The following is a 15,000-nucleotide window of genomic DNA, read 5'->3' on the forward strand; positions in this document are numbered from 1 at the left end:
GGCAAGTGTGTCAGTATGTAGCACTGGATATCGCCAAAGAGTTGAACATACCTTTTCCTGTTCCGTTGTCATCTCATTTTTTGTAGTTTTAAATAAATGATCTGTTCTTTGATATTTAACAACTCAAGCTGCAACAAAAGTCACTGTCTGTTTGTCGCCATCACTGCTGAAGCTTCTCCGACAACGTACACAACAAGCGGCACCATCAACATGCCCGTGGACACTGCCTACTGTACTAGCGGTCTGAATGTGTGATTGCACGTCGAAACGGACAACGACGCAGAACTATATATGAAAACCAATGTGTAGCCTACGGTGCAGAGGCTATGCCGTAGGTCCGACGCAGAAGAATAAATCAGCCATACAGATAAAGCAGAAGAAGCAATAGTGACATATGGGAAAAAAATTATTACTGCCGGATCCAATATAGTCGGTACTGCATCATCTTTAGATTTCAGTCTCTCTGAAAAGCCTGCATCAAATGGTGTCTCGTTTAAAAACAAATCCACAGTAAAATTAAGCAAACAAAAGGACAGTGTCTTATTGACGTGATCTAGAACTTCGTTAAAAATGTTAATGTTAGGATCACAAAGAAGGCAATGCAAACACTGTGTTACAACTCAACTCAAAGACTAAGGACAAATTGGCACGATTCGGTCTCTCGTTGCACTGTGACGTTAGTCTGGCTATCACCAGACCAAGCTCAATTTAAAATTGAACATTGGTCTGGGGAGTTTGCTCTGTATTTCCTACTGCACAAGAGGCGTGATCAACGAGCATTAGTCACGCAATTGGATAGTCCTTCAACCAATCAGATCAACGATCCGGGTGATGTACTTTGCAGAGCGATGCGAAAACTCCAGACAGGTTTACCGTGTGTCTCAATCAGCTCCCTAGTTCAGTAGTCAGGGCACTGACCAGGGAATCAGCCACATTCACTTGCATGATATACTGATTCACGACCTAGGGAACTAGGGAGCTGATTGAGACACAGGGTTAGTTTGTATTGGTTTGTAGCATTGATCCGCGGTTTGCAGAAGCAGCAATGGCATCGAGCGATTTTTGCAGGTTGTGCAAAAAAACATGAAAGTGATCAGTATTTACACCCACTTGAGCAATTTGTTTGCTAAATAAAGAAGTCATTCAGCATCGTCGAGAGGTTAAAAGGCGACTCTGATACTGTTCTGGTTCAGTGTAAATGAACGCGGAATATAGCCGCCCTAAACTATGTCATTGTCATGACAACCAAAAAGAATTTCAGTCAGCTCAGGCGGCACGAGATTCAAGAAGCAGGGAGATGAAACATATAGAGCAAATAATAAAAATATTGTCTACCATCAAGGGGCATTGAAGTAAAAGAGTCCTGTACTCACATCGTCAAGCAAACCACCAAAATAACAGCAGAGAATCGTTGTGTGTCATCAATCGCCATTTGTAATCTTCCTATGAAGAGACTGTCGGATCAACGCTCTGCTACATTTCTCTCAGATAAGGTAAATGCTTAACACAGTCGGCGTCACTGTGATTGTGCATTGTTATTTTGGAGTGACGGTCGTGCGAAAGACGGGTAGATCAGATAGTTTGAAAGCTGCTTGCCGTCGCTTCTCTATCGCCATCGTGTTATACCCGCCAATAGCGAGCAAGGTGGATAAGCCAGTCTGTGATTGGTTCCCGCAAAAGTGTAACAGCGCAGCAGAAATTAATGCACGGGTTTCCAGACTGAGTTGCAGAGAGAAATCAAATCGCCGGCAGATCAGGCTGGGTTTACCCAGACTAATATGACGTCCTACTGAGACAAAATTTGAAATTAATCATTTTGGCAGCTCGGTTTTAATAAAAGCTGTTTTTGGACTAACGAGGAAGTTTTGAGAACTCACAACTTCCTCGTTAGTCCAAAAACGGCTTTATAACATACAGGGTATTTTTATAGTAAAATGACCTCTTATGTCAAATAATCAAGGAAAGTTTGATTTCTTAATTCATGACCCTTTTAACAGTGAAACATTTGGTGAAAAACTGCATTACCCATGATTTTTCAAAAAAAAAAAAAATCAGCAATCAGAGAATCGAAACAAATCACACCAAAAAAAAAAAAAAAAACTCTTTAGAGTCTGCTCGCTCCCATGTAGGGTTGTCTAACATTTTGAGCGCTGTTTAAAATTTCAGTACTGAATTCGTATCGAAGTCGGTACTTTTGACAACCCAACTCCCAAGAAACACTATGACTAATGTAACCAAGTTAGTCTCTCTTTGCTTGCAAATTACCTAAATCAAATGTGCATATTTTGCAATTAATGTAAAAAAAATCCCTATGGGAAAAATACTTACAGAACCAAGGCAGCTAAAAAAGTGGGCAGGCACTATCACTCTCTATAAGAAAATTGTTTTAAAATAAGTGTTCTAAAATTATAAAATTATTTACAGACCAATTTAAAACTATGGATAAAAGATAAAGAATATGAGGTAATAAAAGGTGAAGTGTGTAATTTCTGAACCACTAATGTAACCAAACAGAAAAGAGCTGAGTTCAGTCATGATGTTAATTTGTAGGCTAACCCAGAAGGCTAATTCACCATACATTCCCTATGGGTTTTTAGAATGGTGGTTCTGAGTAAATTAAGGGCTTATTACTTGAAGAGACTTTGACATTTTGCTCTACAACATAAAGTACACTGTCATTCCTCAAACATGAATTTTGAAGCTTTTTTTTTTTAAAGGGTTCTCCAAAAAACATGATACATTCTTTGTTTTGTCTCACTTTCTAAATGTTCAGACAACATCTGGCAATACTGAACAATACATTCAGTTTACCCACTCAACCCACTTTAAAATTTACATATCTTAAATCACTTATATCACAAACTCTAGATCCTTTTATGTTGAAGAACAAAATGTTCTTTATGTCCTCAGAAAAGGTGCTGATGACATTGGCAGATGTCACCCACACACATGGTCTGCAGGTAATGTAAGGTGCGTCTCATCTGTCGGACCTCATGTTTTGGCTCTGGTTTGCAGTATCCGTGTCGCTTCTCCATGCTGTAAGGGGTTCAGGTATCACCCACACAATACACACAACAGAGCCGAATATCAGCATGGAAAGACGAGAAGTTTGTTTGCCCACTGCTCTCCAGAGCCTCCGACAGCCATCTGGAAGATGCCTTTGTAAAAAAATAAATAAAAACAAAATATTTGGCTGCTCGATTATGGCAAAAATCACAATTTTGGTCAATATTGAAATATTATTTAAAGGGTTAGTTTACCCAAAAATTCTGTCATTAATTACTCTGTAATTAATTACATTAATTACAATGTAATTACATTTACATTGTTGTTCCACACCCGTAAGACCTTCGTTCATCTTCAGAACACAAATTAAGATATTTTTGATGAAATCCGAGAGGCATATGACTCATAGGTATATGACTTCAAGTTCCAGAAAGGTACTAAAGACATTGTCAAAACAGTCGACGTGATTGCAGTGGTTCAGCCTTAATGTTATGAAGCGACGAGAATACATTTTGTGCTCAAAAACAAAAGAAAAATAACAATATCTTCTCTTTGGTGTCATTCTCATACATTCTCAAACATTCTCTGTTTATGTTCAGTGCTTCCAGGTTCTATGTCAGAACGTGGGTTCAGTATTGGCAGAGGCTGTTCACGTGAGCAGCATGACACATTTGTGTGATGCTAACACAATAGCCAGCCAATAATGAGTAAACGGCATAAGAGAATGGCACATTAATCGTTTTATTCCGATTATCTTGTTTTCATAATCGTTGGAAGCCAAAATCGAAATCAATTTCGATTAATCGCACAGCCCTAACAAAATATTTGAAATTGAGAAAAGCTGAAAAATTTGAAGTTGAAGTACTGTGCAATTTCTGCACCACTACCATCAACACAAAGTAATTGTTCAGTTTCTGAACAATTATATTACATTGTTTCTTGTACATTGCATACTTTCATAGTGAAATGTCCAATGTCTTAATGTCCAGTTTTATCCAAAATAGATCAATGTTATCCTGCAGTGTTTTCTTATTTGGTTGTTGTACCTATCACGGCAGTTTGGAAATGGTGAGATGTGCTAAAAGGTTTATATAATATTATATAGTATTAACAAAAGTGAATGTTTAAAAAAAACATCACATTTTAGGTTTTTTTCTACAAGACTTTGACTTGTTTCATGGTACTCGAATCTGAGCGCTCCGCATTGCAAATGGAATGCTGTACCAGGTGAACTAGCAAGTTTGTCAGAAAAGTCAAACATATGGAGCTGGTTATGTGATGCAAACCTCAAAATGTATTACTTTACAAATCATGCACTATGATAAAGTGTTTTGTGGCCATAACATTGTATTGTGAGTGTAACCTCAAAAGTCTTTTAAAGTCGATAATCTGCCCGTGTAATCATAATTTGTGAAAAGGATTAAGAGTTGGTGTTTTACAGCCACCAGTGTTAATTTCAACTAGAATCTGTAGTGAATTGTAGGTTATTTAAAGTTTTGCAAAATTGTAGGTTGAAGCACGTTTGTTCACTGACTCCATGTCTGTAATACTGATAGTGTTTCTTGCCTTAGCAAACACCTCCAGATAATTGATGCTCTGTTTGTTTTGTGGTGTTTTTATGTGAAGAAGTTGGCAGCTGTTCTGCTCTCATATTCCACCTCTCTCTTTTTCCCCCCTCACTCTTTATCATCTTGTCTCTAGAGAGAAAGTGGGCTCCCATGTGTGCAGACATGTGTAAATGCACGTTATGTGTTAATTAAATTGCACGTGTAGTGTTCCATGTTTTCAGCGCTATGAAGGTTACACATAGAAACCCCCCTCCCTAGGAGCCTCCAGCAACATGCCGCTGAAGGTGCCGGTGGGATTTGTGGGGCTATACATAGTCTCTCAGGCAAGATGTTAGATTGTTTGGCTCATGATAGGGTCTGGAAAATGACGGCCACTGTTTTTGTTATCATGCTTCTGATGTGCTGCTTTTGTTTTCTGCCTCTTATACAGTACAGAGCCGCTGAGGTTTAAATCTTAAAGAGATGGGCCTTGGGCTCCTGCCCACAGGAGAACGATTCCAACTCGACCCCTGTAGCTGTGACCGGTTTGCTGTGAGGCCCTGTACCTCCTTCTAATGGTGAGTTGACTTCCACTGTCTTTATGGGAAAAACAGGTTGTACAGCAAGGAATCAAGAATGGTTCCCATTGGTTTTTTCTTTAGTGGCAGTCTTGTAGATTTGTTGCCAAGGTATTAGTGCATAAAGCAATTGCTTGTCATGGATGTTTCTGGTAAGCTGTCAAGCCTTATTATCGTATGTCACATCCTAACTAGTTGTGAAGTTTCCAGCGACAAATAATTTGTCTGTCCACACTGGAAGCAAAAAGGACTTCATGTTTAACACACAGTTGATTGCAATGAGATTTCATTGTGGATAAGACTATCCAGTAGGGCTGGGCGATATATCGCATGCGATTGTCACGCGCATTTTGTCAGTAAAGCCGGTTCCCTGATTACTGCTAAATCGCCATCACCTGCTTTCAAATGGAGCGGCATTTAATAGACAGAGCCGTAGTTCACTGACAAGCTACGCAATATCGCGTTCATTATCGAAGGCGATTCATCTGCGATAATGAACAACTTATAACTTGTCACAGTTGCTGGTTAGGATAAAAACTCAAAGCGATAACTTGTTGCTTTATGCTTTATTGGGCTAAACCTGATTAGAATGGTTATGCACTAAAAATATCTTTGTGTAAGTCAAACCCAATAGCCTTAGAAAAACTGTTAGAGAAACTTGCAAAAAAGTATCATATTTAAAAATTTGAAATGGATTAGAAATTTTAAATCATTATCTTGGCTGTACACTAGGGATGTGACGAGATCTTGTGCTATGAGATCTCACGATATTAAAATGTGATGCGATATCTGTCTCGCAATATCGCCATGATGGAGTGTGAGGGTGAAATTAGCATAGAATATGCCACCACTATGTTTACATTACATTACAGGGCCCACCACAGCACTGCCTCTACAGTCGTTTTGCTTTTTTTATAGAAAGAGTATGGCGAGATGACTGACAAGACCATGGCAGAGGATTCATTGCTAAACGTCTGATAAATGTCTTGTCTTGTGGAATGCCCACTCAACACCGCCGCTCCTTATACACAGAGGACATGCGATTTGTGAATTTGAAAGCGAAAGTAGAACTAGAGCACCCTGATGCACACAAATTAGGCTACATAAAATAGCCTGTCTCCCAATATCAAACCTATTTTAGGCTGGGCTGTGTAGTTGTAGCTCTGGTGTCTGTTTTGGTCTCTGTTTGCACTTTGAATATTGAGAGAATTCTTTGATTGGTTGCATTTATTGTTTGCACTTAAGGCTATTTACTTTTGTTATTTATACTATTTTTATTTCTATGTTCAATTTGTGGAAAGAAGTTCAATTAGGAGGTCACACATATCCTCGATCAGAAGTTCTGAGTTTGTGGCAAAACCTTTTACAGTGCTTTTAAATTGTTGTCTTTCAATGCATTTGATAATTCATAATCAGAAAGTAGGACTGAAATGACATTCATTACAAGGTAATTAGTTAAAACATTTCAAAATGCACCTACAGAGTATTTTTCCAGTCATGAATTTTGTCATTGAGGATTTCTTTAAAATACTGTGCAAAAATCTTGTCTCGTCTCAACCCAATCTCGTGTCTCGTCACTAACCTACTATGCACGGATGCAGTCTCAGCTTTTACCCAAAACACAGTGGTAATCTGCAGAAGCCATTTAAATTTACATTCTCCTCCATCCAAAGAATTTGTTCTGCATGCAGCCAATAAATAGTAACATATCTTCTGACAGCAACTCTGGCAAAGACAAAAGCAGCTGTCATGATTCCATATGTCCACAGTTTTACAATCCTTCTATTGTTCCATAACACTTACATGGCTGTTGTGTATTAAACTGAAGTGTGCATGTCAATGCCAACCACTCTTTTCATGACGGTTTTCATTTTGATTCGTTTCTTATGTTTATGCAGCCACTCTAACTTTCACACTGAGTTCTTATACTTCCTTGACGGAGTGTTTTGTACCCTCCCTGACCCCTTAGTTTGCAAAAACGAGGCCTTGTTTTCTGTCTGAAAAGCACGTAGTTGCTGTGTCCACTCGGGCCCCATCTAATTATCCTAGTGGCTGTCCATCCGTGAAATAGGCATTACACTGTGAAACTGAGCCAGTGTAGCTTTCCTCTGAACAATCGTGATAGCTTAGCAACAATGCGGCAGCCTATAATGACCATAACAACAGCAAGGGCACACCAGAGGATTATGGGGGATTATTACCTTTGATCTGCTCCAAAACAGGATGGGCAGAGAGTTGGGGGAGTTATTAGGAAAGAGGGAAGTTTATTCTATATGCTGTTCCCCCCTTTTCTTCTTCTTCTTCTTCTTCTTCTTCTTCTTCTTCTTCTTCTTCTTCTTCTTCTTCTTCTTCTTCTTCTTCTTCTTCTTCTTCTTCTTCTTCTTCTTCTTCTTCTTCTTCTTCTTCTTCTTCTGCTTCTGCTTCTTCTTCTTCTGCTTCTTCTGCTTCTTCTTCTTCTTCTTCTTCTTCTTCTTCTTCTTCTTCTTCTTCTTCTTCTTCTTCTTCTTCTTCTTCTTCTTCTTCTTCTTCTTCTTCTTCTTCTTCTTCTTCTTCTTCTTCTTCTTCTTCTTCTTCTTCTTCTTCTTCTTCTTCTTCTTCTTCTTCTTCTTCTTCTTCTTCTTCTTCTTCTTCTTCTTCTTCTTCTTCTTCTTCTTCTTCTTCTCTTCTTCTTCTTCTTCTTCTTCTTCTTCTTCTTCTTCTTCTTCTTCTTCTTCTCTTCTTCTCTTCTTCTTCTTCTTCTTCTTCTTCTTCTTCTTCTTCTTCTTCTTCTTCTTCTTCTTCTTCTTCTTCTTCTTCTTCTTCTTCTTCTTCTTCTTCTTCTTCTTCTTCTTCTTCTTCTTCTTCACATAGCTGGTAAGAGAAGATTGTTGTTTCCTAAAGCAAAGGAGGCAGAAAGAACGGAATATAGTGATGAAAAGCAAGGAGTCAGGAGCAGGACGCAATGGACTCTGTGTTCAGTGCCCATTGAGTCATGTTTTATTAAATCTTATTTGCAGGCAGCTGCAGTCACAGCAGAGTTGAGTTCAAAGCATGAACTAGTGTGGGTTGTTTTAGGGACGGTAAGAATCGGACTTGGCCAGCAATCTTAACGAACAGTGTTTCTTTGGGACATCAAATAATCCACACTTGCCTAATACATGTTTAGTGGTGATTAATTGTTCTTGGTTAGAGCTGCAGGGTGTCAAAGACACAGTTCAAGGGCTCTTTAATGTCGTAGAATCCCAAATGAGCAATTTGAATCACACAGTCCCAGCGCTGGGATCACAATGTCACTCTTAGACTTTCTGCATAATTCTCATCAAAATGGCTGAAATGTCCTGGTATATTTATATAATATTTCACCACCAAAGCAAGAGATAAAAAAAAGCATTGTCCATCCATCCATCTGTCTGTCCGTCCATCCGATCTGTCTAGCGTTATCTATCTACAGTGCTCGGCGTAAATGAGTTCACCCCCTTTGAAAAGTAAAATTTTAAACAATATTTCAATGAACACAAAAACAATTTCCAAAATGTTGACAAGAGTAAGTTTTAGATAGCAGCTGTTTAACTTTATAACATGAAAATAATTTTGATCATATAACTTGGAGAACAAAATTTTCAGTTTTACTCAAATTAGGGTGATGTAAAAATGAGTACACCCCACTGAAAGTCTCTGGAGCAAAGCTAAATTTTAGACTACAAATGTCTAATTTAACAAGAATTCAACCACAGGTGAGTCGAATGATTCATTACACAGGTGTCCAGCAGACATATAAAAGGGTGTTAAAACCCCCTCCCATTTCATGCTGTCAGCAATGGCACCACATGGAAGAGAAATGTCACAAGACCTGAGAAAGAAAATAATTTCTTTACACCAGAAAGGTGAAGGCTAGAAAAAGATCAGCAAAGATTTACATATCAGTCAGAATACTGTAGCAAAAGTGGTACAACAATTTAAAAAAGATGGAACTGCAACCATCTCACAGAGACGTCCAGGTCGTCCACGGAAGTTAACACCTCGACAGGAGCATCTTCTGATTGAAGAAGATTGGCATACAAGTTCACTGCAGTTATCTAAAGCAGTAGAAAGCCAAACTGGGGTGACTTGGATTTCCCGTGACACAATACGGCATACACTGCAGAGGAATGGCATACATGGGTGCCGTCCACGAAAGAAGCCTCTCCTAAAGCCCAGGCACAAAAAAGCCCACCTAGAGTTTGCCAGGGCCCATGCTGACAAAGATGAAGACTACTGGGACTCTCTGGAGTGATGAGACCAACATAAATGTTTTTGGAACTGATGGCTTCAAAACTGTATGCCGTCGCAAAGGTGAGGAATACAAAGAAAAATGCATGGTGCCTACAGTGAAACATGGTGGTGGCAGTGTCCTTATGTGGGGCTGCATGAGTGCTGCTGGTGTCGGGGAGCTGTATTTCATTGATGGCATCATGAATTCACAGATGTACTGCCCTATACTGAAAGAGAAGATGCTACCATCACTCCGTGCCCCTGGTCGTTGTGCACTTTTCCAACATGACAATGATCATAAATGCACATCTAAGGCCACTGTTGGATTTCTGAAGAAGAACAGGGTGAAAGTGATTCATTGTTTCCTGATCTGAACCCAATCGAACACCTATGGGGAATTCTGAAGAGACAAGTTGAGCATCACTCTCCATCCAGCATCCAGTCTCTAAAAGAGGTCATTCTTGAAGAATGGAAGAAGACAGATGTTGCAAAATGTCGCCAAGTTGTTCATTCCATGCCTAATAGACTTGGTGCTGTCATTAAAAATCATGAATGCTAGACAGACAGACAATCTGTCTGTCTTATTTTGGGATAAAATATAACCCAGACATATATTATTTTATTGCAGGATTATTTTTTTTATCACTCAGTGAGTATCATTAAACATGCATCTGACAAATTTTGGTGCAAAACAGAACAGCTAGAAACAGATGCTGTTGTAAAAAATCGCTGATTAAGTTTGGAACAAACAAATGGTGGATAAGGCACATCCAAAAAGGACATCAGTTGGAACATTTTTCTTGTTTTTAACACCAGCCAACATGTAAATATTGAGTGGCTGGAGTTCTATCCACCCCTGATGATTTGTAGATGCAGATATCTGTGCCATGTGTTCAGTGTTGAAACAAACAGCATGGACCCTTTGAGATGTCTCTTTTTAGAAAACCCCATGTTGCTCCTGCTCATGCAAGACAAGCACCACCTGCGATCTGATCTCAAAGACTTTTATAAGGCAGGACATCTGTTTCAGTCTGTTGCTACTGATTTATTTTTATTTTTAAGATGGGTCAGTGAGTATTGCATTAATAAAAATGAACTATGTTTTGTTTTTATGCTGCAGAGATGATTTAGGCCTGTAGTTTTTGGATGGGTTGTTTTCACATTTGTTTTTCTAATGTTTGGCTATGTTTAAAAAGACTATTACTGTACTGTATACTGCGCAGTATATATGTATACGATTAGGGGGAAAAAATGCATGATCTTGACATGTTACATATTTAATTTAAGCAAGTATAGTCAAGTTATCGTTTCAGAAAATGTCTTCATATTTGGCAGTCCGATAAAATCGTGTGAAGCAAGATATTCTTCAGTCATTACACTGGAAATCCAATGTTGAGCACATATATTACTGCACATATTGCTATTGATAAAACAGAAAAGTTGCATACAATTTGGAGTTTGCATATTGTACACTGCAGAAGAAGCAGTACTGTATGCTACAGTATTTATTTCACAACCGATGGTTATCATTTTAAAGAGGAAAGATTTAACAAATCAGGTTTCTATACTGTAAAAAACTAATTTTAAAAGTTGTAAATAAAACATTTTTCAACTTCAAAATTTCATTTTTAATTCAACATGTTACTTGCTGTTTCTTTGTAATTGTGAAATTTACTCGCAATGCCCGAGTTTTCTTTTCAGTGTGCTGACAAGGTGAGCAGGGATTGATTGATTTATCACCTTTTGCACCTGTTGTTAATGATCAAGACCCTAACTATTGCTTTTTAAGGAATGGAAAATTCTCACATCAGTTCTGTTTACCCAAATTCAGTATAACATTGTAGTTGATATCTGTGGAGAATTTAGAGGGTTTCTTGTATTTGTCATTCTGGGGATTCAGCCGCTGCTTTTATCAGTGATGGTCGATTAGATACAGAGCGTTCAGCCTCCATCTGTTTACCCAGAAGCACTCAGGCGTTGGAGTGTTGATTAGTCGGGTTATTTGACATGGTTGCGACAGCTGCTGGACAAGGAACCGCTTTGATCGACAGAAACCCTCCATGCCTCTATGGTTTGATGTTTTATTCTGCTCTCTAGCATGGTATCATTTGTTTGATAGACCAGTAGGGTCCTTATAGTGTAATAAAAAGCTGCCTGTTCCTGGGTGTCTTTATTTCCAGCTGTACTGTAGTCTCAGCCTCAGATTGCTCACCCACCCATGAGAAATGATTTTCTTTTGTCCATCCAACAAAAGGCTTTATAGTTTGATGGGTATTGACAAGGCAATGCATAAAATTCATAATGCATACTGTATATTTATATTATAAATATAAAGTCATGTGATTTCAGTAAACAAGGCTTCGTTATGTCATAAGTGTTTCGAAATTTCAATGGTTCACCACTGAAGGGTGTGACTTTGGCAGTTTGATACGTGCTCCGAACCACTGATTCGAAACAAAAGATTTGTAAAGCTTCGAAGCTTCATGAAGCAGTGTTTTGAAATCGCCCATCACTAGATATTGTTGAATAAAGTCGTTATTTCGTTTTTTGGCGCACAAAAAGTATTCTCGTCACTTCATAACATAAAGGTTGAACCGCTGTAGTCACATGAACTGTTTTAAATATGTCTTTCTGGTTATCTGAAAGTGTTATCTTGCTGACAATAGAGGCCTCACTGAGCCATCGGATTTTATCAAAAATATCTTAATTTGTGTTCTGAAGATGAACGAAAGTCTTACGGGTGTGGAACGACATGAGGGTGAGTAATTAATGACAGAATTTTCATTTGTGGGTGAACTAACCCTTTAAAAACACTGATGCTTGCTTCACATAAGCACAGAAGGGATGAAAGTATGTTCTCATGATTATTGTCTGTAAACAGCAAACATTCAGCCATGTTGTTTACATCGAGGCAGATTTGTTTGGCCCCTCGTCAAAGCCATGGAGGAGTTCTGAGTGGGTGCTGTCACTGTAGGGGTCTTAGTCACAATTCAATGCTTTTCTGATTCCCTGGTTGCCATCTCAGTAACGTCTCCACTGTGTCGTCATGTTTGTGCTGGAAAAACCCATGATTAAAACTTACAAAGGCGTGTATTTCAACAGACACAATCAAAGCTTTTGACGGAAAAGTTTTTTTTTTTTGTAGCGCTTTATAGTGTTTACGTTCTTAGTGTTTGCAGAATGTAATACTTGGAATTAGACAAACTCTGAAGTCTTCTGTAAGTCTTGTTCTTGATAATTTATGTGTACTGGACCGTTACGGTTTCATTTAAAACGGCTGTGGGAATGAATGATTGCAGCTGTAATCCTGACATTCAGTTAGTCTCCTCTTGTCCGTCATCTGCCCTTGGTCGTGTGACTACGCCTGTAATGTTAAACTCGGCACACGCTCCGTCCTCTTTCAGAAACTGCTGTGGCTGCCTGACGGAGTGGAGGGGAGAGTGTATGCGTGTTACTCCACAGGGACCGTGCACACCCGCTGCATGGGTTATATTACCTTTCCTAAAATACCACGAGCGCCAGGCGTGCCCAGGGCACGTGGAGGACGTTTTAGTGACAGTGTCAAACTCGGTAACAATGTACATGATATTCATGCTGATGGGTTAATGTGAAGCACCATATGATAATCAGCTTGATAAGTGATTTGTCACAATTCTTTCTCAGGCGGAATCCAAACCTTTGACCTTGGTCTAGCTATTTTGTGGAAGGAAGTTAGATTTTTAATGCTCTAGGGTGTAATTTCTGCACCACCAAACAGAATTGCAATAATAATGAGTGCTTCAGTTAAGTATTACACAGCCATGTGGGTGGTTAGAATAATAGTTCAGTTTTGTTTATTTTGTTTTGTCAGGTTTGTGTTGTTGTTTTTTTTTGTTTTTTTTTTGCTAAATTCATTGTATGTATCATATCGTTGTTATTTAATTTTTTTTTTTTTTTTACTTTTGTCTTTAAAAGAAACCTTTTGTTTAAATACACACTTCTAAATCTAGGTGTTTCTCACAGATGTTTTCTCAAGCTAAAGAACGATCACTTTTGAGTTAGTATGGCGCATTTTTGCGTTAGAGGTCATTGCAAATCTCGATTCTTAATGGCTGACAAATTGTAATAAATTATTTCATGAAATGAACGACTGCAGTAGCCTGAACCTCTAGTATGTCTGGACTGCACTAATATGTGTATGGCTAACTACCACACTACATGCCCCTCTTTGAATATGATTTGACCTTTGACCTTTGACCTTGACCTGAACCTTAAACCTTTACAATGGGACTTTCAGTGTCTTCACGCACCTGCAATTATCATTACAGGGATAGTTTAGTCAGATTTATGTAACAGCCTTGGCCCTTCTCTCTTTTTTTTCTCTCTCTATGTCTCAGTCTCTCTCACAAACCGATAAATTTAAGGGCTTTCACACCAGAGGAACCTTTTCATAGTTTCTAGAACTATTGGCTGAAGTACCCGGATTTTGCTGTGTTCGCACCGCAGGAACTAGGAACGATTTTAGTTCTAAGAACTCCTTTTGAGGCTTCAGCCCTGTTGGGTTATGTTCTTTTCGCCGCCTTGATGATATGCAATGCTGAAAGTTGTCATTGGAGATTTCGCCTCACTTTTTCCTGTTTCAGTCGCGAAAATTATGCGTTTGCATTCCATCTGTTATCATGAAACCTATGACACAACAAACACAGCTCCGATCACAGCATGCTCCATCTACCTTTTTTTTGACGTTTGTAAATGCCGCACTTAAAGACGCCGCTGTCGGCCGCTTCAGACTTCCTATTGCCAGTGTGAATGCAACCAGGAACATGGCCCGGGGGAGAAATTAGTTCTTGGGGCACTATCCTGGTTGCTAAGTTCCTATAACTACCCGATTCAAAAGCCTCTGTTTACTTGGCTATCTAGACTATTGTTTTATATACATCTATTTATAATGAATATAAACTAAGCCTAACCTTGTGCCTATAAAAGACCTTTTTGCATTTTTAGGGGACACAAAATGTTTTATTGAGTTTTCTAATTCAGGACATCTCCTGCTTATCCCAGAGTGAGGTTTTGTCATATTTAGCTTACATCTGGGGACAGTTTCCTCCCAGAAATATGGCTAAGTAAACCTTAAACCAGGCACACGCAGGTTAAAGACACATTTGGGGGACCAGATTTTGCAGAATCTCATAAATATGGGCCATAATTCTGTTTAAATTCTCCTCTTTTCCTGAACTTTTCCTCCAGTGGTCTAGTATTTCTATTCATGGTGCATAATTGTGGTAAATTGGTATTTTAACTGCTTTTAATATGTTGCTAATTGCCTGCTAATAGTTACTAGTTTGTGCTCATTTCTGAAGAGTGACCTCCAGTAAAACAACCCCCAAAGACTACTATGAAAGGGTCTATATTGTGTTTGATGGAAAAGGGCCTTCAGATTGTTTGAGCTTCACCTAGGGGGATATTTTATTATCTTGTTCGGATGTTTCTGATTGACTTTTTGATTAATAATTTACTCCCTAATCCCCCAAATTATTAAATATACTTCAATATACTTAAAACACAGTGGAGCCTGGCAGTAAGTTTTAAAGGCGCTAGTTTTTGATGTTAAATTTCTGGCTGTTTTGCATGTCTGGATTTGCTCTGGATGTGGAACTCGG

At 38.8% G+C, this 15,000-nt stretch overlaps 1 protein-coding gene across 3 annotated transcripts in view; it reads left to right on the forward strand.

The window, feature by feature from the left end:
- Positions 1-15,000, forward strand: part of tanc2a (tetratricopeptide repeat, ankyrin repeat and coiled-coil containing 2a) — a 173,275-nt gene that overhangs the window by 40,379 nt on the left and 117,896 nt on the right. For all 3 annotated transcript variants that reach the window (XM_048197802.1, XM_048197794.1, XM_048197811.1), the window contains one exon: positions 5,005-5,131. The gene's annotated coding sequence lies outside the window, so the exon portion shown is untranslated. The remainder of the gene's footprint in view (positions 1-5,004; positions 5,132-15,000) is intronic.

The sequence above is a fragment of the Megalobrama amblycephala genome, linkage group LG1, assembly GCF_018812025.1.
Source record: "Megalobrama amblycephala isolate DHTTF-2021 linkage group LG1, ASM1881202v1, whole genome shotgun sequence".
Lineage (NCBI taxonomy): Eukaryota > Metazoa > Chordata > Actinopteri > Cypriniformes > Xenocyprididae > Megalobrama > Megalobrama amblycephala.